Source organism: Lathamus discolor, chromosome 3, assembly GCF_037157495.1.
Source record: "Lathamus discolor isolate bLatDis1 chromosome 3, bLatDis1.hap1, whole genome shotgun sequence".
NCBI classification, from domain to species: domain Eukaryota; kingdom Metazoa; phylum Chordata; class Aves; order Psittaciformes; family Psittacidae; genus Lathamus; species Lathamus discolor.
Window position 1 is genome coordinate 101,929,701 of NC_088886.1, and position 25,120 is coordinate 101,954,820.

General features: G+C 41.5%; 1 long non-coding RNA gene across 3 annotated transcripts in view; it reads right to left on the reverse strand.

The window, feature by feature from the left end:
- LOC136011159 (uncharacterized) overlaps positions 1-8,778 on the reverse strand; it is a 178,972-nt gene extending 170,194 nt beyond the window's left edge. For all 3 annotated transcript variants that reach the window (XR_010611244.1, XR_010611246.1, XR_010611243.1), the window contains exon 1: positions 8,739-8,778. This is a non-coding gene — a long non-coding RNA (uncharacterized LOC136011159). The remainder of the gene's footprint in view (positions 1-8,738) is intronic.
- Positions 8,779-25,120: the final 16,342 nt, after the last annotated feature.

Genomic DNA, 25,120 nt, shown 5'->3' on the forward strand with positions numbered 1-25,120 from the left:
GTCAAGGATTAGTGTTTTCACCAAATATCTGTTCATTTAACTTCTGAAGTCTCACTATTAGGGTCTCTGCCTCTTTTCATGCAACATTGCTTCCCATCTATGAAATATTTCTTGGCATATTTCTTCTTGCATCGATCTTTCCACATAGAGCTTTCACTTGCAGAATCCGTTTCTCCATCTTGCATATTAATCAGATTCAAGTACTCATTCTGTAAGTGCAGGATTATGTGTGCCAAGCTATTCTATTGTCTCTGAAGCAACTCTTGTGTACAAAAGGAAGGAGCTGAAAACACTTGCAAGACAGTGACCTTATTTTACACATTGATGAAACACCATGGCACAGAATAACACAGCATCAATAACAACAATACCATTATGTCCCCGATGATCTTAACACTAAGATATAGGACTTTGTTCTGAGGAGGGTGAGTGGGGAAATCTGCAAAGGACTGCTGTAGGCTTTTGTATGATTTTCAATCCTTTCAGGTTCTCAAAATGTTTGTGCCTCTTTGAAACAACTGCAGCTTAACAATCATCCAACAAAAACAGGCTTATCCCTGTCCTTGCATCTTCTACCCTCAGTGAATTTTGAAACTTTAGACTGAGTACAACATGGTGTACCTGTTGCACACATGCTCTTGCTGTCCAAGATGAGCAAATGAACATGAAAGGACAATTTTGGTCCTACCTTATACTAGTGCACATAGGTTAGCTTGTATGGAAGAAGTTTAACACTATAGGAGCCGCTTTCCTTCAAGTCACAAACTCCTAAATTACTGAGGTGAAGAAGTATCTCTTGCATTAGGCTGTATCACTGGGACAAATTCCAGACCTGTGTGTTCTGATGAATGGTACAAGAGGAACACGACATAAACAGCAAAAGCTCATTTAAAGAGCCCCTACTTTTTCCAAAATGGAATTTTACATTTTCACCTTAGATTCACAGAACCCACAGTACTGCTGATCATCTTCCCACAGTTTGACAAGAGGTCACTGACTGTCATTTGTTAGATGTAAGCTGAAGCGTCTGTTCTGCTGTTCCAACAACAATCCCTTAATCCTTAACTAAAACAATTTCGCTTAATGTAAAACTCTATAGTCATGAGGGAGAAGAGGAACATCAAACGCATTCAGTGACTAACCTTGATGTCTTAAGCAGCTCTGAGGCATTCTCGAGATGCATGTAATTGTCTGTCATGCATCAGAAGGCAAACACATCAAACATCAAAATTCTGATGCAAGTGTGACACTGGTCTCAACAGTACTGAGAATAACTGTTTATGATCCTAAACAGCTTGAATTTTAGGAGTTTCTGAGGCTGTAAAGCTTAGAGAAGTATTAATGATGACACTTGATGCCATTTTAAAAATTCAAATGCCTTCTTTTCACCCAAACTGAAGCCACCCTTCCCTTTCACATTTTCAGTGCTTTATGTCCCCTTTCTGTCACAGAAACTGGTATTTCCTGGTATTTAGTATTGTTTCTACATCTTTAAACACATTATCATGACCAGCTTCCTCAGCAGCATCTGAGGAAGCCTGTAAGTAAATGTTAATTAAGGTACACAATAAAAGGCACTGTTTGAATCAGTTCAGTCTCAAAAGCTGCAGGCCCCAGCCCACCTGCCCATAGCCCTGCTCTCCTGGTGGCACGTCCCACTGCATCCCAGGGAGCGATGCCCCAGCCAGTACCAGGACTAGATGGCTGCCACCACTTCTCCCAGGACAACACTCGACACCACAGGTGGGGTCAGTCCTGGCTCCAGGATCCTGCCTATCACCCACTCCTTTTTCCACTCTGCTCACAGTGATCCCAGTGGAGACTTGGCACATCACTTCCGCCAATGCCATAAACCCTGCACAGCTTCTCCCAGAGCCTCATGGTGACAGCACCTACCCCTGCCACAGCCATGCCAGGTTCAGGCATAGCCTGTGCTCTCTGCCTTTCACTGCCAAAGGCAGAACCACCTCCAGAAACTAAATGTTTAATTCGTGAAATTTATTGCCAGCTAGCTCACACCTCTGATCACCCTGTTAGCTATTGACAAAAGAGTAAACACACTTGCCTCTTCCCTGTTTCCCAGGCACTACTTATTTCACTTGCCCACAAGTTTTCCCCCATCCCTCAGAGTTCCCTCAGTGAAGTGACGGAGACACAAAGGGGAGCTGTGATGCAGTGGCTTTTCCAAAACCTGCTTGCATCCTATTCTGAACCCCATCCCCATACAAGAAGCATCCCCCAGCCAGCATCCAGCTCCCAACTGGCCTCCCCACTCCAGTTTGCCTTCTCCTTTTCCAGCCTGCTCTCCTTGGACCCCACAAGCCCCACAGAGACACAGACTCAAGCAGCCCCCAGAAATCACCTTTTGTAGGTCATGCACTTATCTTCCCACTGCTGACGGATGATGGAGCCGATGCAAGGTGGGAAGGGGAAGGTGGAAAGGTGGTTGGTATTCTTCTCACTGTCAGGAGTCACCTCCTTGGGCAGAGTGAGAGATGCCTGTTAAAACCAACACCCAACATCACCTATCCCCTCCCTTCAGGCCAAGCTGCAAACAGCTCCTTGGGTAACACATGCCTCTTTAAGGACCATCCACATCCCTCCAAACATTCAGGGTCACCTTGTTTTCCCAAGTGGAACATATGGATGGAGATACGTGACACTGCATCCCCATCTTTTTGCATTATGCAAGCTGTGGGAGCAGTAACAGCTTTAGGGAATATCTAGATTTTATCACCTCAGCAAGGTGACAGACAGCCACAGCCCCACTGCCAATACCACCCACCCCATTCCTTGCTGGGGCAGGAGATGACCTTCACAAGAAGCACATAGCCACACAGGGACAGACACTGGGCAAGGAGATGGCCCTGGCCACAGACATGAACTGACCAAAGCAGCAAATTCAGCATCCAAGCAAAGGACTGTAGTATGCAACACAAAAATTGTTTTTCTTTTTGCAGTTTCTAGGCCCACAAGGCACTGACATCCCCACCTAGGTGTACCTGCCTTTCCTTCTTCCCCTGACAGGCAATAGAAAGTTTAAAAACAAAAATCCCCATCATTCATTTTTATCAGGGTCCCCAAGCAGTAATGCTGTTGGAGAGTCTGTTGGAAAGTATGCTCACTGGAAACCTAATTATACAAATCAAACATATACAGGCAGTGCTGAAAAATGTCCAGGTACCACACAACTCAGCTATGGAGCTCTGCATGTATGTGGTCTGATTAAAACCACCTTCAACCCATTTTGCTGAGAACCTCCTTGACTAAAGAGGGCTAGAGAGCTGTATTTGATTTAATTTCAGGGCTTTAGCATATTCCGGCTTTCTTGGTCCTCTCACTCTCCCTTAGCAATGTAAATAGCCTGTACATAACCAAGTGAATAATTCAAATCAGCATTCTTGCAGGTACCCACTAATACTCCATCACAAAACTGGACAATTTAAGGTATGATAAACCCAAACTGACATAAAACCTTCCACAGAAGAAGATGGATATAAGCTGTCGCACCACAATTCTATTTAAATGGAGATTTTATGTATATGCTGTTAAGTATCCTTATGCTTTCAAAGCAGATTCTGCGAAGCAAATGTTTTGTTTTGGCTGCACCAAATCTCATTTTTTATTTTTGTTATAGAGAATCACACTCTAAGGCTGGGCTTAAATCACAAGCTTTATATTTTTTAGTAAAAGAAAAAAGTAAAATAAGTGCTATTGTTTAAATTCCATAGAAAATTGTGTGCATGAACACTTGAAAAAAAAAAAACCACAGAAAGCAGGCAATAAGTGCTATGCTTTTCTTTCTAGGAAAAAAGTGCGCCACTTAAGCTTTCAATAAAAACTGTACCCTCAATACTACAACTAGGCTTCAACAACTTGGGCTTTTACCTAGAAAAATTGTAATTTAAGTGTTTAAGTTTGACCAAGTACATTTGCTCTTCCACACACACAGACATCCAAGGTCACCGGAACTAGAAGTGAGTTCAGTTATGTGACAATCTGTCAAGACAGTAACAGAGATGCTGACAGCGTGATGACCCAGAAGGCATCAGAAGCCACTAGGAATCACTTCAGCCCAAATATCCTAGCACCAAGGAACTGAAAACAGTCCCAAGATCTCTGCATGATTTCCAGAGCACTTTATAGAAGAATTTCACCCTTTCTGCACTTTAGTGCATTTTTCTCCTAAATATTTCCTAGCATTAGTAATAACAAAGTCACTTTAACAATGACTACAGTGTTGCCTGCTGGGATGTACTAAACTCATAATTGTTGTTATTAGGGAATTTATTATCAGTGATAGATTATCAGTGAGACAAAGTAACTTTTACTGCTACCGTTTATCTGTTACTTGAATCACATCTTCCGATATTAAGACCGTGTCCATTTATAGAAATATATGGGTGCACAGCAGCACTTCATCTCTGAACAAACCATAGAATCATAGAATAGTTAGGGTTGGAAAGGACCTTAAGATCAGCTATAATAGCTGATGGAAAAAATATGGGCCAGATTAACCTACAGAGAGCCACCGAACTTGCAGGCATTTCCATTTATAATGTATGACAGAAGAGAATTATCCTGGAAGCAGTATTTTCCTGACTTTTGTCCAATGGATACTTAACATCATCTCTGCAGTAGTATAGAATTAGATGGGAAAAACAGGCCTGATCAAACAAAGTTGTTTGCATAGGTTTTTGGAGATGCTTTATGTCAAAGGAGAAGACTATGCTGAGACTGAAGCCATAACCCATTTCACCACACATTTCACTATCAACTACCCCCTCTACATCACAGATTCTAGATCAAGTTCTTAAAGCCTCCCATTGTTCAGCTAATAACCAGATGCAAATAACCTCTAAACAAAAAGCACAGACTACAGTTTTTAATTGTAAAATACTTAATACTGTGAGGTAACAGTTCCCATTTGAGACATAAACTAAAAGCCATTGCTTCATTTTATAATTTCATAAACATGTAATCACATATCTTTTACTGTTCTTGAACCGACAGCTTCAAGGTCTTTGATAAATTATAGCAAAAACTTTTTCTACCAAGGTCTTATTTGACCAACAGTATCCAAACTATTTCATTCACCACCAGTACAATTATAAATTTGGTAACCAAGAAGCCATATTTAACCTTTTAAATAAGGCAGACAGTTCTAGCTGTGTCATTCTTTTTTAAGTATCAGAGACAAGGTAAAAGGTGAAACTTCGAATGCAATTTGAAAATCTCAGAATTGCTTTCCTATCTTCTACAGTATGATAAATGCTTCAAAGAAAGAAAACAGTCTTCCTTAGGTTTTTGCAAATCATTAGTATCCACTGATAATTAGAGGAATAAAAAGCTTTAATAGCATAAGACACTTCTCCAAAAAAAAAAAAAAAAAAAAAACCCAAAACAAAACTTCATCACTTCACTGCATGCTGAAAATTCTTTCTTTTAATACTTGTTTAAAAAGCTTTCTGAACATCCCGACAAAATGTCATTAGATCACACAGCAAACTCATGTGCAAGTCCCATTTTTATACTTCTGAATTCTTTCCTTGAAGGTTGGTAGACCCCATCTTTGTCTTGAGAAATGCCACTTCCCATTACATGCTTTTAGGTAACTTAAAAATGTGGAAAACTTTAAATCACTGGACCTTGGTCACCTATGCACATCTTGAGCTAATTAAATGCCTGTGCTGACAGCAGCAACAGCCCCACCAACATTTTATGTTAACTAGGTACAGAAGGACAAAGGACTTTAACTTGTAAGTTACATTTCTAGAGCCTTTCACACATATTACACATATCAGGAGCTGTGACACCAGAAAATGCAGAAAGCTGCTAATATTTAGCATTGGTAATAATGTTTGGTTTTACAGTCAAGCAAGATTGACAATTTGTAGACAATTACGGATAGAAGCATTAATTTAGGTAGCTGCGGAAACCAGAATGTAAGCAAAAGAAGTGACAAACTGCAGTTTAAGCTCTGCTTAAGGCCACCTTGAGTCTATTTCTGGTACTGCATGATACTGCTTGTTAGAACTGAAGAACCAGTGATGAAGACTATTTTCACATTTCATTCCCCAATTTCTTTGCAGTAGCAAAGAGAAAAAAAATAATTTTCCTATGTATTAGTAGTTATGTGCAGGAAGTTACCTCCATTGCCTATGGGAGAAGAGAAATTGACCTGAGATCAATTCAGGTCTTCTAATAGGTATATTACCAGTTTTGTTTAGTAATTCACTCTACTCATTTTGGGTGTACAGAAGATGCCTTGATATTTCTACTCAAAATGTAAGGATATGTCTCTTAACTCTGCCATGGAATCATGACTAACATTGTATTGTTTCCACCACTCGCACAAAAGTCACTTCATTATCATCCAACATTTGTGTGACAGTCGTGGTTTTTGTTTCATTTAAATTTTGTAGCTATTTGTGCTATCACTTAACTACCAGCATTTAAAATGTTTCTTTGTATTGCTTTAACTGCACTAGCTAGTGTCATTCCTGAAAGGTAGCTCTAACTTCAACTTCTTTTGGGTTGGTAGCAACAGTAAGGCACGTGCTTTGGAGAGTCACAGGAAAGGAGGTGGGCTGATTTTTAATGAGGAGGGTAACAGCAGCTAGAAAAGTATTCCCTGCTAAGAACACACACACTGTGTCCCATGCTCTTTTTCAGAATGCTTTCACCTTTCCAAATATTTGCCCACAAGCATTAGTCTATAGGCTCTTGAAAGCCCAATTTAGTGTAGTAATACTGACAATGCTCTCCCTGGAAACTTTATTGTTGGACAAAATGATTTTTTGTGACCCTTTCTTGTCCTCATGTCTTCCCTAACCTACATCCACACCACATTAAAGGAAGACCTACAACAGAACCAGGATGGTGCATATCAAGCTGATAATTTCTTGTTCTTTTTCTCTCAACAAACCCATGATCAATGTTGATCTGGTAGTGGTTACCCTCAGCTTTCAGAGAGCAGGAGAACAGCTGTGACTCCCCCATACCTCTGTCCTGGAAGGCCCCATGATTGCTCACACAGCTCTAGGAGCCCTCAGGCTGCTAGCACAGGCTCTCACATGGATAGACTGTCTGGTTCACAGGGCTCTGTCCTCAAACACAGTGCTGTCTCTTGTTTCAAACCAGACACTCCTTTAGATTTTCTTGTCAGGTCAGTTCTCATGATGGGAGAATTACTGTGCAAGTACCTGCCTTCTGCATTAGAGACAGAGCACCTTCCTGTGGCTGAACCAGGAATTTGTAACGACTTTTTCATCCCTACTTTTAGGCTTCAGGTTTCCTAATCTAACACCATTAGATTCAGCTATTACCCACCTGGGCTAGACTATTTCACACAGTAGTTGCCTAAGGCTGTTAGGCACTATGCCAGTAAAAATATCACCATTTTGAGAGTCACAAAAAGGGCCCACATTCAAAACTCCACCTCCAATTTTGTTTCACATTAGCAGGTACTTGTTTCTCCTGCTCCCACTGTTAAAAGTCCCCACTCCTCTTAAATTTTCATGCACTCACATACAAAAAGCCCCCTGAGGTGATTCAGTGACTGAATATGTCTTTCAGTTTTTGCTGCACTACCTTCTCAAATGTTTCTATTGTGATTTGTAACAAGGGAACCTTTAATAGACCTGTGCATGGATGGATATAGGTTTCCATTTACCTTCAAGGTTACTTCAACTAAAGCATTACATTTTTTGCCTTTTACCTCAAAGCTGGCAGGGTATTTCAAGTACTTAATCTGCAAATTATGAGTTACAATTCAATTACCAATGCAGGAAATGATAGACCATCTTTAGTTGGGAATATCGTCCTCTCCTTATGCTGGGAGAATATTACTAATGAATCATTATAGAAAATGCTTAGCAAGCCAAATACTGCATTATACACAATCTGGGATCTTATTTTCCTCTCTGAGGATAATAAATTAGAGATAGGCTATGCATCTCCAGCTTAATCTGAAGAATTGTATTTCTATTAGAGGAAATACCAGTTTCCTTGTATCTTGCTTCTTCACCTCTTCTCTTATCTCCCACAACATACCTCCCAAATCCCCACACAAGAAAGCTACATTAATATGAACATATAGCAGTTAGCATACTAGCATCTAAGTCTACAGCTGTCCTTATCCACATCAGAAGGAACTGTTAGGGGAGGCACTTGAGGAACATCAAGTCCCAGTCTGCATAGGGAAGCTGTGATGCAGAGCTTGAAACAGGCTCTATTCTCCACACAACTACTGCTGTGTCTGTTTTCCCTCATCCCAGTAACCCTGGAAATGGCAGCTTGTGGCTGAGGGGCCTGGCGTAGTCCCTGCTCCATAGTTGCACTGTTATTAGGGATAACTCCAGTAAGAAGAATACAGCTACCATGTAAGAGGAAGAAGGGACCACAACTTCTTAGCACAGAGAAAAAACCACAGACAGAAAACTAAACTACATCTTCATAGATGCAAAACAGAGGCTCCAAGACCTTCTTGAAAGCATGAAAACTCCCTTCTTGCAGACTCGCTTCTACAGATTCCAGCAAGCCAACCCAACAGCACTTAGCATCAGCATTTAGCTCCTCTTATTGTTTAAGCAGTGTCCTCCCCAGAGAAAGAAAGATAAGCTCTAGACACTCAGCTCCCCCCTAATGACACTTTGTATTTGGTAAATATCTCTAGCATATTGCTTAGACAACATGAAAAAAACCCAACAATCGAAGCCACCCATATCAATACTCACCCCTTCACAGCCACCTCCCAGCAAGAAGCCCCTACATCTCAGAAGGGAGCTCTACTGACCTTTAATCTCTCCCCCTAATCACTACCTAATAATTACTTCACCTGAATAGCAACTGTTTCCACTCCGCCCCCACATTTCCCCTAACAGAGCCAGCCAGTATCAGCCAGTTCATAAACAACTTGAATAAAATGTGGGAAGATTGACTGCACCTGTTGCATTAATGCTACACACTGCTGAAAGGTACCTTAACGTTTGTGCTTGTAGCCAGTCATGCAGTGTGGCAGAAGACATCTTTCTTAAAAACACACTAATAAACCCAGTATACTGCTCTAGGCTGTAATTGCACAACTCCTTAGGAACAGAGTAAGAAAATCACTGTAAACTCAGTCTTGTTTCAAGGCAGCTATAACGAATCTCCACTGATTAGTAAGATGAATCTTGAAGTGTAACAAGTTTACCCCCATCTCACTTTCTGTTTTACTGGCCACTTCATTTGTTTACTCAGTCAGTGTGGGAAACTATGTGTTTATTGCCTTTTTTAATCCTGTATTCAGATTAATTTCTTAAAGCATTATTATTTCAAGTTTGTTATTTTATCTGTACCTATTTTGTGGGTTGCTAAAGGCCCTAAGCATGTTTTACCTTTCCTCATATTTGATAGGTCCTGACGTTTAGGCCTCTTGAGAAATTGTTCTGAGGCACTTCTTTAGGTAATGCTTTTCTAGGCACACTTGGTAGAATGTGAAGCCTTTCTCAAAGCTCTGCAGTGAGAAGATGTTAGACAAGTTACAGAGTTCAGAGCACCCCAGCATTCAGGTGCAACCAGTTCTCAAACCCATGCATAAGCAGCTCCATCTAACGACTTTTTCTGCGGATCTGTTTTTAAAGGACAATGTTCAGCATAAGACGGAGAACTGCATCTCTGTTTTCAATTTAGATTTATTCTGTTCTGTACTGGGCTTGATCCAGGAGCCTGTGGTTTGTTGCATTCATGTTCTAAGCAATCTTTCTCTTAAACAGAGGGTGAGCTCAGAAAACCCATTTTCTCTTCAGCATTTCATTCGGCATTTTTCTGTTGTTCATACCCACTGGGGTAAATAGTATTTATACTGTATTATTTTGAATAGAACCTCACAAATGCAACAACATCCCAAACAGTGGGTACGATATAGCTCTTCTGGTCATTGGTAGCTCAGCTAAAAGTTATTGCTGTCACTCATGATAATTATGCATAAGACCTTGAAAAGGAAACAACTATTGCTGTACTAAACCACTCAGTGGATCCCAGATTTTAAATTCCACTGCAGTTACATTATTTTGACATATGCCAAGTGACACACCAGAACAAAAAAAAAGCACATTTAAACCCGTAAAGAACCTTTCCATTCTTCCTACCTGATTTCTGTGTTCCTGAAGAAAATTAAAGCTTTACTCTTGATATCTAGCTGTATATTTTAACAGTCACGTTAAAATAATCAGTGGAATCTAGTTTTCTTTCCACTTTCTCAATTTTAACTACCTGTAGCCTTGAGTCATAACAAAAATGAAATCAAAAACACAAAACAATTTGTTGTAAGATATGCCACAAATCAGCATTTATAATAATGTAATGCTTATTCTTGCAAAGATTTTTGCAAAGAAATTTGCAGTTAAATAAATAACTTTAAATTAATATATGGGTGTATGATGCAGTGTCCAAAAATTGTGTAGAACAAATGGTAAGTCAATGAATAACAGTTAATATATGCTTATTATAAGGCTTTGGTTTGGTTGGTTGTGTTAGTTGGTTTGGTTTTTGTTGAGGTATTTTTTAAATTGCCTTCTGGAGGAAGACAGCAGTATTGTCTGATTTCGTCTGCATGAACTGGGTCCTATAGAAATACCTGTGACTTATCCCTGCTCATCCATCAGACAGAGCTGAAAATATATAGAAGTCTGCTTCTAGAGAAAAATCTCTTCATCATTATGTGAAGGATTGGAACGGACACTCATTTACAAGCAGCTCAACCTCAGGTTCAGTTGAATGAGCATTGCACTCCTGAATTTATTATATCTTGTCTGGTTCCATCCATTGATTCATCCTTAACATACCTTAATATAACTGGGATAAAGTATAACTGAGGTCTTCACTAAGACTGAAAAGAATTGAATTGTAATGGCAAGCCCCCAGGTTGCTTTCCAGAAGGACACCATTGTATGAGATTCAGGGCACTTTTTAGTATTTTTCAGTATCTTTTGCAGTCATTCACAAATCAAAATATGTGAAGCAAATTTCAACATACCATATAGAATCATAGAATCATAGAATAGTTAGGATTGGAAAGGACCTCAAGATCATCTAGTTCCAACCCCCCTGACATGGGCAGGGACACCTCACACTAAACCATCCCACACAAGGCTTCATCCAACCTGGCCTTGAACACTGCCAGGGATGGAGCACTCACAACCTCCCTGGGCAACCCATTCCAGTGCGTCACCACCCTAACAGGAAAGAATTTCCTCCTTATATCCAATCTAAACTTCCCCTGTTTAAGTTTGAGCCCATTACCCCTTGTCCTGTCACTACAGTCCCTAATGAAGAGTCCCTCCCCAGCATCCCTATAGGCCCCCTTCAGATACTGGAAGGCTGCTATGAGATCTTCACACAGCCTTCTCTTCTCCAGGCTGAACAGCCCCAACTTCCTCAGCCTGTCTTCATATGGGAGGTGCTCCAGTCCCTTGATCATCCTCGTGGCCCTCCTCTGGACTTGTTCCAACAGTTCCATGTCCTTTTTATGTTGAGGACACCAGAACTGCACACAATACCCCAGCTGAGGTCTCACAAGAGCAGAGGGGCAGGATCACCTCCTTCAACCTGCTGGTCACGCTCCTTTTGATGCAGCCCAGGATACGGTTGGCTTTCTGGGCTGCGAGCGCACACTGAAGCCGGCTCATGTTCATTTTCTCATCGACCAACAAACCCAAGTCCTTCTCTGCAGGGCTGCTCTGAATCTCTTCTTTGCCCAGTCTGTAGCTGTGTCTGGGATTGCTACAACCCAGGTGTAGGAACTTGCACTTGGCTTGGCTGAACTTCATCAGGTTGGCATCAGCCCACCTCACAAGCGTGTCAAGGTCCCTCTCGATGGCATTCCTTCCCTCCAGCGTACCAACTGAACCACACAGCATGGCATCATCGGCAAACTTGCTGAGGGTGCACTCAATCCCACTGTCCATGTCACCAACAAAGATGTTGAACAAGACTGGTCCCAACACCGATCCCTGAGGGACACCACTCATTACTGGTCTCCAGCTGGACATCGAGCCATTGATCACAACTCTTTGTGTGTGGCCATCCAGCCAGTTCTTTATCCACCGAGTGGTCCATCCATCAAATTGATGTCTCTCCAATTTAGAGACCAGGATGTTGTGTGGGACAGTGTCAAATGCTTTGCACAAGTCCAGGTAGATGACATCAACTGCTCTACCCCTGTCCATCAGTTCTGTAGCCCCATCATAGAAGGCCACCAAATTGGTCAGGCAGGATTTCCCCTTAGTGAAGCCATGCTGGCTGTCACCAAGCACCTTGTTGTTTTTCATGTGCCTTAGCATGCCTTCCAGGAGAACCTGCTCCAAGATTTTGCCAGGCACAGAGGTGAGACTGACTGGTCTGTAATTCCCTGGGTCTTGCATTTTCGCCTTCTTGAAAATGGGGGTTATATTTCCCTTTTTCCAGTCATCGGGAACTTCACCTGACTGCCATGATTTTTCAAATATGATGGCCAGTGGCTTAGCAACTTCATTTGCCAGCTCCTTCAGGACCCGCGGATGGATTTCATCAGGTCCCATAGACTTGCGCATGTTCAGATTTTATGATGGTCTCAAACCAGATCCTCTCCTACAGTGGGCCCATATATATTTGGCTTATATATATATATACAGCGTTTATATATTTAGGTTTACTGTAAAGGTGATACTTACCATCGACATTGTTTAGCAAAGAAATACCTAAGAAAAAGAATGGGTCTCAACAATAGTGAAAAGTAAACAGGAAAACTGCTCTGACATTCAAAACTACCATGTTGGGAATATGGTACCAAAGCTGTTAATTTTTCCCATGCTAATGAAAATCAGTAGCTAGGCAAACAATCCATTTAAGTCATGCTCAAAGGACTCCAAAGAAATAAAAAGTACATTTAATGATTTCTGTGCAAATAAATTCCTTTAATGGTACATTAACCAATCTGAAACCTAGAAGTTATTTAAAATAAAAAGATACAAGCAGGCAATTATCAAGAAAAAGCCACTGAAATAACACAAAACATTTCAGTTTCTCTGTAATACATAAGGAATTTATCCTAACAGGATACCTGTATAATTTTTCAAACCCTTTAAAAATAGGCTTATTCATATCTTAAGTTTTAATTTGCTTAAAATTAAACCCAACTATTTCTTTTTAAGAAGCCTGCATCCATTCTGCCTGGAGCAAAACATAAAGAAGAAGAAGAGTAATCCCTTAGGTCTGACATAGAATTTAGGTCCCTGCAGCTAACTAAAAGTCAATACAATTTAGATACCTAAATCTCCTTGCAAAAATCTCAGCCTGGTTTTTGAGGCTTTGTAGTACCACCTAATCTGAGTGTTCACTTCACACAGTTAAGGAAAATGCACAGAACTTGACTAACATTATCTGTATATTAACATACAACACCTTAACACAGTCAGTTAGAGCTCAACACGCCTCAGGCAATGCTCATGTTCTGCTCTATTAGATTACTTCGCAGGTTATTTATGGCTCTTTCATCAAGATGGTAATTTGAAGGTGCATGCACCCAAGGAAACTATGAGCATGCACAGGGAATTCAGATAGGGAAGCCAAGTCCAGAATGAATTTGGACACAGCATACAGATCTGAATGAATTCTTTAAGGATCTCTGGAGTTTCCCTGCTTTCCCTGCTTATCAGGGATCTCTCTGGTGCCTGATGAAACTTTGAAACTAGTAGCACCAACGAGGTGAAAAGAGAGTGGCTACTACAACTGCTCCGTTGGACTCCAGAATCCCCATCCTGCAGGCACCTGGGAAAAAGGCACATGGAATCAGTTGGGAGCTGGCTATGAGCTGTTTCATCTCAGCCGCATGAATATCCCTTTAGTAGATTAAAACTATTATGTATATTCATCAGCCTGCATACCCATACACCCCCTTCACATTGCTCAAACTGCAGATTTTTGCAGATTACTAACAGCCAAAAAATTCAGCATCAGATTCAGTCGTTGACACAAAAACAGATTGTAAGAATACAAATCCACTGACCTTAGCTGAACCTGGTGTAAGGTGTTTGCTAAGCAATCTCTTGATTATAATCTCAGTATTTTTATCTGTGTAAAGTCAGCCTAAAAAAAGATTGTAGAGTAGAGATATGTTGTAATTGCTCTCTTTCTCTCTCTTTTTTTCTTTTTCTTTCTCCTTTTTAACTTCAAAGGGCTTTCTGCATCTCTGGAGATATTTGCTACTCACTCAATCAACAAACATGCATCTGGAGCTTCGTTTTAAAATTCACAAATTTTCCTTGTGCTGAGATTGTCTATGATTTTTCTATCATTTCTCTTTTGTATCAGTGTTTTTGTTTACTTTTCTGTACAACCTCTAGGAAAGCAGAAACCAGATATATTGATTTTCACCTGGAAGAAGGTGGGCTATTAAAGCTTCTGGCACTGTGAAGGAGAAAGTATTTGTGTGAAAACTCCCTCAGAATGCTGTCTCTATCAAGTAATCAACAAGTAATCAAATTCTGGCAACTGTTGAAACTTACTCTTTTTGACTTTCAGTCTGAATAATTTATTTTCTGTCTGAGCTCCTGCCTGGAATGAAGCATTTCTAACACTGATGGGGTTAGGATGCTACACGGAACACATGAAAGCTATGGTTTCATAGAATCATAGAATGTTTTGGGTTGGAAGGGACCTTAAAGATCATCTAGTTTCAACCCCCAGTGGTTTGATAATTCAGTCTTCAAAATATTAAATCTCAGGATAAATTTTCCCTTGTAAGACATACAGAACAGCAAGGTAACCTTATGGAGGTGAGAACTAGAGAATACAGCAGTACATCAGCAGAGAGTAAACCTGAGTCACACAGGAAAACAAGCAGGTTGCTTGAATAAAGAAATTGAAATAAGTGAATTTAGTTTGTTCTGATTTAAAAAAAAAAAAATAAAAAAAAATCCTTGGATAATTCTTTACCTACCTTTTAAGCTCCACTTTTTGAGGAGGATCGATGTAATTGACCCATCTCTGTTGTTGCTTGAGTTGAAGATAAAGACAGAATGATAACTATTATGTCATTTAAGGTTTTCCTCAAATGAAGGAAAGAACAAAACAAAAACCAAAACAAACAAATACAAACCCAACCAACTAAGCAAAGAAGAACACTTTCAAAGCCTGGAGTACTGGAACCTGCCCAACAATTCTGGAGGATTATCTCTGAGCACAACAGAAAGGACTATGCTCTAAGATGTCCCTGCTTGCCTTTTATACCAAGTTTCCCAGACTTTCACTCGAGCCATATCTTTCCTTAGCTGCCAAGAACAGTAAAAACCAAAGGCAGCATACAGCATTACTTGCTGAGTTCTGTCAGCCCCCAGTGGTGTGTTGCTAAAGGCCTCTTGGCCCCAGTCAAGATGTTGAACAATTTTACAGTTTGTCAAAGCCCCTATCTGCCTTCAGGCTGCATTTTAGCAATTCATCTCCCTTGCCTTATATCTTGGTAGTCTGGTGTACCACCAACCCTCTGCCAGACATGGATTCCAATGGGTACTTTCTATGCAAGGCAGGGGAAGAGACAGAGAGAGAAAAAGAGAGAAACAGTGCAGCTCTGCCAGCTGCTTGCCCACAGGGCTCTACCAGAGTTGGTACATGAGCTCTCTCATGTTTGTTTGCTGCTATTCTGTGTTTCTGATGCAAGATAATGGGAACCCATGGGAAGAGAATGCACAGAAATGCAAGACTGAAGACAGCAAAAGGAGTTAATCCCTTTATCTCTTTGATCTGATTCTCAGAAAAAGAAACTACTTCAGCCTCTCATTTCAGGGCATGAATCTGACAAAAAAGCTTCAGCTCAAAGTAGATTTTCTCTGTAAGATGTGTGTTTCTAATCACGCTAAGATGCCAAATACCAGGAAGTCCTCCAAGGACCTCTTTACTAGGAAGTAAATACGTTGAGTTGTAAGGAAAGCAATCTACTAGGAAAACATTAGAATCAGAAGACTGCCTTTCACGGTATATGTTTATGAATTAAAAGCAAACTATCAAGCCTCTCCTATGATGTAGGAAGCGTGCAGGTGAGGCACTAGATTTGCTGGTTGCGGGTAACCCTGAAGCATGCCCATTGCTCTGAACAGAGCTGCTGAGGCACTGAAACTGTCAGCTGACCGGAAACATGCATACACAGGCCTGGGACTTAGCCAGTAAGGTGCAGAGGATTTGACACTGATTTGATTTTCCTTTGGAACATGCAGCCTCTGAGATGAGTATTTGTTGAGGCACAGCTCTCTCACAGGTGAAAAACAGTACTTGCCCTTGCCATTTCACAGGGTGTTGACCAATGATTAAATGAGGAATGGTCATATGGAAGGAGGTGACAGCAGAGCTATTCTCTTACTTGTAGAAAACTTGCTCCTACATTAGCCAGGATTAATGTAGAAGGAAAACATGAGAGGTCTATAACCCTCCAAAGCACCCCACTTTGCTTAAGTTACTTCATCTAATCTGACCTATGTATCCTTCAGTCTCTTGGAGGACAACATGGTTGTGACCCTTCTCCCTGCCAATTTGTGAATGTTTCTGAACTTGTCTACTAAGAAGTTTCTACAGCACATAACTCATGCATTACACAAAGCAGTTTTGATGCCCCCAAGGTCTAAAACACCAGACAAAAAGATGATGAAAATAAGGCTTCTAAATGCAAAAGCTTATAATGGAAGCTACTGATCTTTTTAAGAAATGACATTGTGGAAAAAAAAATAAATCCTCGAGAAGAAAGGATAAAAGGGGAAACTGCATTGAGGTACCCATGATTAATTGCTATCAATATTTGCATCATTTCTGTAATCACGTATCCTAATCACGGACAAGGACCTCTTAGGCTAACCACCAATATATCAATTCTGAGTGCAGTGTTTGACAGCCATTGACATTAAAAAGTAAGGCTCTTTGTAGCCTTGCAGACAGACTAAGCTTTTCCTTGCTAGCTGAAAATGGCTTGCCAGTGATAACTCTTTGCTCTCCAGGATGTGAGAGGAAGCACTGTATGTCTCATTATTAAACCAAGAACTGCAGTGTAGTATTTAAAAGGCAATGAGAACAATGATGTGGTGTAGGAAATCCCTGTGATATTTCTAATGGAAAAACACTGCTAGTTCCTGAGGAGAAGCTCACCTCATTTCTTTTTTTTTTGGGGGGGTGCTTTTCCAGGTACCACTGTGAATGACCTTGCTGCCTTTCTTACACTTGCTGTAAATAAGAAATAATTCCCCTGAAGTCAGTGGAATTACATAGCCATAAAACATGTAAGATAAGAAATTGTATAGCATAAAACAAGAAGGCAGATAGTGCCTTGTGCTTTTGACTAAATCTAAGATTAAATCTATTTTCAGACTGTCAAAAGCAAAGAGGAAAGTTTGCTGTATCTTGCTATTGAATGACAACATATTTCTTATGTCTGCAGTCAAACATGCCTGGTAACTAGCTAATACCATATCTAATAATATTTGCATTTGTCTGTCTTTCACTACTCTTGTACATGTTTGCATGTGAATACGTGTGAGAAGGCATGATGGACAAGTTCCAGTATTGTACAACCCACTGGTGCAATCTATCCCCTTTAGCTCTGGAAAGAGGCAGTAGTTTAGGTGATATTATGGTGTGCTACTGTTTAGAAATGCAAGGAATAATCTAGTGTGATGTTTAGTTTCATCTGCTCTTCTTTGTGCATGTGTTTATTTTTACCCTGCAACACAACATCCTGGCACTTTAAAAGTTGTGAAGATATCTCAAAAGGTGTTCAGCGGATGAACATAGCAAGATGTAGGTGGCTGTTTAAAACCTGGGACCCAAACATCCCCTAATTGTACCAAATAACATAAAAAAAACAGGTATAATAAAAATAACATATAAAATGAATGTTCTATTCTAGTTTACAGCATCATCCAAAGATCATGATGTCCTGATTCAAAACATGGCTAAGGCTGTGCCCTCTCTGAGAATGTCATCAGAAAGAATAAAAACCAGCAGGTATTATCATCCTTAATCTTTCTAGATGCCTTATAATATCCTATAAATGTCTGAATAAGAGAGCAGCTTATTCACATATCAATTTATGTGTATAATTTTAGCTACATGTAAAGAGCAGATGTTGTAGAGCCCTGGATCAACAGTACCAGGAGATTCTGAAAAAAAAAAAACCACCCACATTTTTAGCAGAGTTCTCAAATAAGAGAACAACCATAGTTCATTTCCACTTGAGAATTTTACCAATTTCCTGAATATAGACTATGAGCACTAGAGACAGCAGTGCTGCCAAGACTCTGGAAAGTAAGGGTAACTGCATTTGACTTATAAGGCATGTACACCTACCACTGAAACAGTGGTATTGCAGGCTTCAAAAAATACAGCAGACACACATAGAAGTATGTGATGGTTTTGGCTGGGGTAGAGTTAATTTTCTCCACAGTACTTAGTATTGGTCTATGTTTTGAATTTGTGTTGGAAACAGTGTTGATAATTCAGGGACATTGCAGTTTCTGCTGAGCAGTGCTTACACAGAGTCAAGGCCTTTTCTGCTTCTCCATCACCCCCTCAGTGCCCACCAGCAGGGAGAGGCTGGTGTGGAATGTGATGCTACAAAGCAGCCTTGGCTGCAGTGAACACGAGGTGGTGGAGGTCAAGATTCTCAGGACAGTGAGAAGAGCGTGCAGCAAGCCCACTGCCCTGGACTTCAAGAGAGCAGATTTGGCCTCTTCAGGAACCTGCTTAGTAAGGTTCCATGGGATACAGCCCTAGAGGGCAGGGGGGCCCAACACTGTTGGTTGATATTCAAGGATCACCTACTACAGGTTCAGTAGTGTTACGTCCTGACGGGAAGGAAATGAGACAAGAGGGCCAGGAGACCTCCATGGATGGATAAGGAGCTGCTGAAGAAACTTAGAGGGGAAAAAGAAGCTTATAAAACGTGGAAGCAAGGACAGGTGGCCTGGGAAGAGTACAGGGATGTTCTCTGGGAAGCTAGGGACCAGGTTAGGAAAGCTATGGCCCAGTTAGAATTGAGTCTGTCAAAGGATGTGAAAGATAGCAGGAAGGACTTCTACAGGTATGTAGCAAACAAAAGACAGACTAAGGATAATGTGGATCCTCTCTGGAAGCTAACAGGAGAATTGGTTACCTTGTGTTCAGAAAAGTCTGAGGTTCTCAATGATTTCTTTGCCTCAGTCTTCACTAGAAAGTGCTCTGACCACACCACCCAAGTCTTGGAAGGCAGATGCAGGGACTGTGAGAATGAAGACCTTGGGCCCACTGTGGGAGAGGATCATGTCTGACATCATCTTAAAATCTGAATGTGCACAAGTCCATGGGACCTGATGAAATCCATCCGCGGGTCCTGAAGGTGCTGGCAAATGAAGTTGTTAAGCCACTGGCCATCATATTTGAAAAGTCATGGCAGTCAGGTGAAGTTCCCGATGACTGGAAAAAGGGAAATACAACCCCCATCTTTGAAAAGGGAAAAATGCAAGACCCGGGAAATTACAGACCAGTCAGTCTCACCTCTGTGCCTGGTAAAATCTTGGAGCAGATTCTCCTGGAAAGCATGCTAAGGCACATGAAAAACAACAAGGTGCTTGGTGACAGCCAGCATGGCTTCACTAAGGGGAAATCCTGCCTGACCAATTTGGTGGCCTTCTATGATGGGGCTACAGAACTGATGGACAGGGGTAGAGCAGTTGATGTCATCTACCTGGACTTGTGCAAAGCGTTCGACACTGTCCCACACAACATCCTTCTCTCTAAATTGGAGAGACATCAATTTGATGGATGGACCACTCGGTGGATAAAGAATTGGCTGGATGGCCACACACAAAAAGTTGTGGTCAATGGCTCAATGTGCAGTTGGAGACCAGTAAAGAGTGGTGTCCCTCACCCTCATCTTTGTTGGTGACATGGACAATGGGATTAAGTGCACCCTCAGCAAGTTTGCTGACGGCACCAAGCTGTGTGGTTTGGTTGATATGCTGGAGGGAAAGGATGCCATCCAGAGGGACCTTGACACGCTTGTGAGGTGGGCTGATGCCAGCCTTACAAAGTTCAACCACAACAAGTGCAAGTTCCTACACCTGGGTCAGAGCAATCCCAGGCACAGCTACAGGTTGGGCAGAGAAGAGATTCAGAGCAGCCCTGCAGAGAAGGACTTGGGTTTGTTGGTCGATGAGAAAATGAACATGAGCCGGCTTCAGTGTGTGCTCGCAGCCCAGAAAGCCAACTGTATCCTGGGCTGCATCAAAAGGAGCGTGACCAGCAGGTTGAAGGAGGTGATCCTGCCCCTCTACTCTGCTCTCGTGAGACCTCACTTGGAGTATTGTGTGCAGTTCTGGTGTCTCCAAAATAAGAAAGACATGGAACTGTTGGAGCAAGTCCAGAGGACGGCCACCAGAATGACAATGGAGCTGAAGCACCTCCTGTACGAAGGCAGGCTGAGAATACTGGGGCTGTTCAGCCTGGAGAAGAGAAGGCTGCATGGATACCTCATAGCAGCTTTCCAGTATCTGAAGAGGACCTACAAGGATGCTGAAGAGGAACTCTTCATCAGGGACTGCAGCAATAGGAAAAGGAGTAATGGGTTAAAACTGAAACAGGGAAAGTTCAGGTTAGATATAAGGAAGAAGTTCTTTACTGTGAGGGTGATTAGGCACTGGAATAAGTTGACCAAAGTGGGAAATTCTCCACTCCTGGCAGTGTTCAAGGCTTAGTTGGATAGAGCTTTGGATGACATGGTCTAGTGGGAGATGTCCCTGCCCGTGCATCCTGGGTTCAGCAGTAGCAGTCATTTTTCTCCTTCTTAGTAGCTGCTGCAGTGCTGTGGTTTTGATTTTCAGCCTGCAAACAACGCCGGTAACATCGACGTTTTCAGTTGCTGCTCAGTGATGTTTAGTCTGACCAAGGACTTTCCGAGTCTCATGCTCTGCCAGGGAGGAGGGGAATCCGGAAGGAAGCAGAGACAGGACACCTGACCCAAACTAGCCAAAGAGGTATTCCACACCACAGCACATCATGCCCACTGTATAAACTGGGGGCAGTTAACCGGAAGGGTTAGATCACTGCTCGGTTGGGCTGGGTATCGGTTGGCAAGTGGTGAGCGGTTGTATTCTCTCCCCTTGTTATTTCCCTTATCATTATTATTATTGGTGGTAGCAGCAGTGATTTGTGTTATACCTTAGTTACTGGACTGTTCTTATCTCAGCCTGTGGGAGTTACATTCTTTTGATTCTCCTCCCCACCCCTCCAGGTGTTGGGGGACGAAGAGGGGAGAGTGAGTGAGGGGCTGTGTGGTTCTGAGTTGCTGGCTGGGCTTAAACCATGACACCACAGCAGGTGGTTGGAACTACATGGTCTTAAGGTCCTTTCCAACCTCAACAATTCTATGATTCTATGATTCCCACCCCACCCCACCAGTGAGGAGCCTGGGGGTGCATGGTAACATGGAGTTAGGAGGTGACACAGCCAGGACAGCTGATCCCAACTGACCAAAGGGATATCCTATAACATATGATGTCATGCTCAGCATATAGAGGTGGGGAAAAAGAAGGAAGGAGGGGACATTCAGAACTATGTCATTCTGTCTTGTCCAGTAACCATTAAGTGTGATGTATCCCTGCTTTCTTGTTGATGGCTGAACATCTTCCTGTTGATGGGAAGCAGTGAGTGAATTCATTGGTTTTCTTTGCTTACATGCTTCTGCACTTTTAAGTTTTGCAAAACGGGCTTTTGCTTTGCCTATAAAACTGCCTTTACCTCAACCCACAAATTTTCTTACTTTTATATTTCGGATTCTCTTCTCCATCCCACTGGGAGGGGGAGTGTGAGCAAGTGGCTGTGCGGTGTTTAGTTGCCTACTAGGGTTAAACCACAACACAGTATTAAACTAATTATCAAGATATTTGTTGACTTTCTCTTTCCATACAAGATGTCTTTCTAATTACAACTATGAAAATACAACTAAGATGACCCATTTCCTGTATATATACACCAGATACTGAAATATCACCCATGCAGTTCCAGATGCAATCAGCTGCCGGTTAACTCAAGTTCTCTTTGGAGAATTGCCGTCTACTCTAAGCACTTATTAACTAAATCCAAAGGAACCTGTGGGAGGCATTTCATTTTCCTGAGTTAACATGCCCTCATCTAATGTCTAGGAGCATTGCTCCTCCCTCTGTGACTTGCTGTGCTGAACAAAATCCTGGGCATCTATTTAAGGGCAAAGGACATGGCTCTCTGATACTCTGTATGTTGCATATCCATGCGCACTCATAAAGAAATGTGCTATTCCTACTTACCTTGGCAGCCTATTGCACTTGCCATAACCTGCTCAAAACAGAAGACAGAAAGGAGTTTGGCATCTGCCTTGGAATTTGCAATTTTTCAAACCAAAGGGATATGATCACTGACCTCTTTCACCACTTCCACAAGAGTGGGTGATATGTTCTAGACACCCCATGGAAAAAATGTACTTATTTAAAACAGTCTGCTCAATCTCAGCAGGAATTTGGGATGGGGAAGGATGTTTGCCTCTATATTTTCTTCCTTTGTTTGTCTGCCATTCTTAACTGCACATATTTGCATAAAAGAAGGAATCTTTGTATCATCTTCTCCCAGAGCTTATTCCTCATCTGAATCCTGTTCATGACAGCTTAATCATTTCCACAGCAACCAAGATCATGACATTAAATAAAGCATAAGTGGTAGGAACAGATGATCTCTTTGGAAACAGAAATCCTTTTCCATGCGCGTAAAGATACTGAAAAACAAGAGAGAAACAGAAATACAGAAAATATCTGCCACATATGTGTGATTGTTCTAACTTGGAATGACATTAATTTTTTTCTTTCATTGTCTGTCTGCTGGCTGCTGAACAGCACATTATATTCTGTTACATGGTTTAAAACAGCATTAGATGACAGATCAAGCACTAGGGACAGATAGTGCCCTTGGTCAGAGCTGGTAAGGCAGCTGGTAAGGCAGCTGAACATACAGCTCCTCAGCCAGGTACAGCCCATGGTTCAGGTGGTTGTTTTAGGCTGTTTGGCTTCAGCAACTTTTGCTAAGTTTGGTCTAAATCTGGTCTAAATATTTGGTCTAAAGGAAAATAACTAAACTCATGACCCTAAGGCCCTATTTTCATTAATTTCAGGTGCTTTTATTTTTACAATATTCCTTTTTTGTGATGAAACAAAAAAACAAACCTGTGTACTTCCTAGGGAGACACTTTTTACGCAACCTTTCTGAATAAGCACCAAAATCTGACCTTGTAGTTTCTCCAGCAAATGAGTAATATGCCACAATGTAGCATATAGCAAGCAAACCTGATCTTGTCTCGAGTACAAATCACAGAGCGACTGGATTTTAGGAAAAGCAGATCCTTCTGCTGCACCTCTTTGCCTATTTTACAGTGCCCTACAATATGTAGGCTGCTTACCTACTGCTTGTTTTATGTTCTGCAGCTCCTTAATTGCAGCTAGATAGGTGTAGATAGCATTTTTTTTTTTTTAACCTTTAGGGGTGGATCATGGGTGATTGATTAGTTTACGGATGGCCAATTGCATGCAACTCAGAATTATTTAACCTTATCTCCCATGCCAATCTATGCTGTGGCTCAGGGCCACATGGAGACTGGTGTGCCACATCAGGGTCATGCCTGAGTAGATAACATCAAACCTGCAGATGATAAAATCACTGAGGAAAGTAATACCTGAAACAGGAATAAACTGTCAGCAGAACAGGTTATTGATCACCCTGCCTCATGTTTGAAAACTAGTGCTACAGAGGGACAGAGAACAATCCCACTCCCTCTCCAAGTGAATAAATCTGGTAAAGGTGTGCTCATGCCAAGGGAGATAGGTACTTGAAGAATGATCAGTGAGCAAGTGCAGGAAGCTGTTGCACAGGAACCAGTGTGGGGTCTGGAATGTAACACCAAAATAACTTTGAAATGTGCAGGCTCCTAGATCAGCCCTAAAGCTCTATCACATCAGTTAAAGGAAAGCCTTTCGCTAACCTGCCACCAAAGGCAGGGTGACAGCCCACAAGATTTCCAGCAGAGCTTTTGCCTTTGATCCAGTCTCGTTTATTGTTGCATAAAGTCAGCCCATGTCGTGCAAATGGGGCACAACTGAAATTCATCTCATTTTTTCAGTCAGGATGGTTATGGACTGACATCTTCTGGGAAAATTCATCTGAAAAGTCAGTGACAAGATTAGTACAGAAAGACTTGCACCTGTCTAGGTCAAATGCTACAGTGATGTCTCCTGCCACTGGCTGGTAGTCAGAAGGGAGCTTTGGGCAAAGTTGAAAAGTGTAGATGTCTTACTGACTAGAATAAGCCATACCACTAAAACTGGAGGTCGATTTTAGAGTTTTTATCTTCAAAACAGCAGGTAACCTCTTCCCAAAATTTTTGGAGAGGGCAAAATAGTGATACTTTTTTCACAAGTTTCATCATGAGCACTCACTTTTTTAAATCCTCCGCTGCTGGAATCGAGTGCTAATGTGAGAGACGTGACCCTCATGACAAACTGCAGGTGTCAGCTCCTGTGGAAAACAGGGAAAAAAAAGGAAATGTGGTTATATGCAGTTCATGGTATCAGAAAGCAAAGTATCACAACTTTCTAATTATTATTTTCCACCAGCTCCACAATGATTTTGGGTCTGGCTTATGAATTTTTAAATACTTTAAGCTGGAAATATTCCCTAGTGACTTCATGAGTGCTCAAAGGAATGTAAATCTGCCAGATTTTATTGCTGGCTACACACAAATGTGGGGAATTTATCAAAGAGCATTATACACGCTCACCCAGGAGTCTGCCCCGCCCTTTCTCGCAGGATGTGCTAGGGCAGCCACAGATAACTGTTTACTCATATAGTTATTTTGTTGCAAGTAGCTAAACATTCATTCTATCTATAGATACTGCTGCGGTTTAAGCCCTGCCAGCAATTGAGTACCAGGCAGTCACTCACTCACTCCCCACCCCCACTTCAGTGGGAGGGGGAGGAGAATTAGGAAAACAGTAAAACACTCTGGGTTAAGGTAAAAGCAGTTTAATAATTGAAATAAAAGTAGATATAATAATTAATAATAATA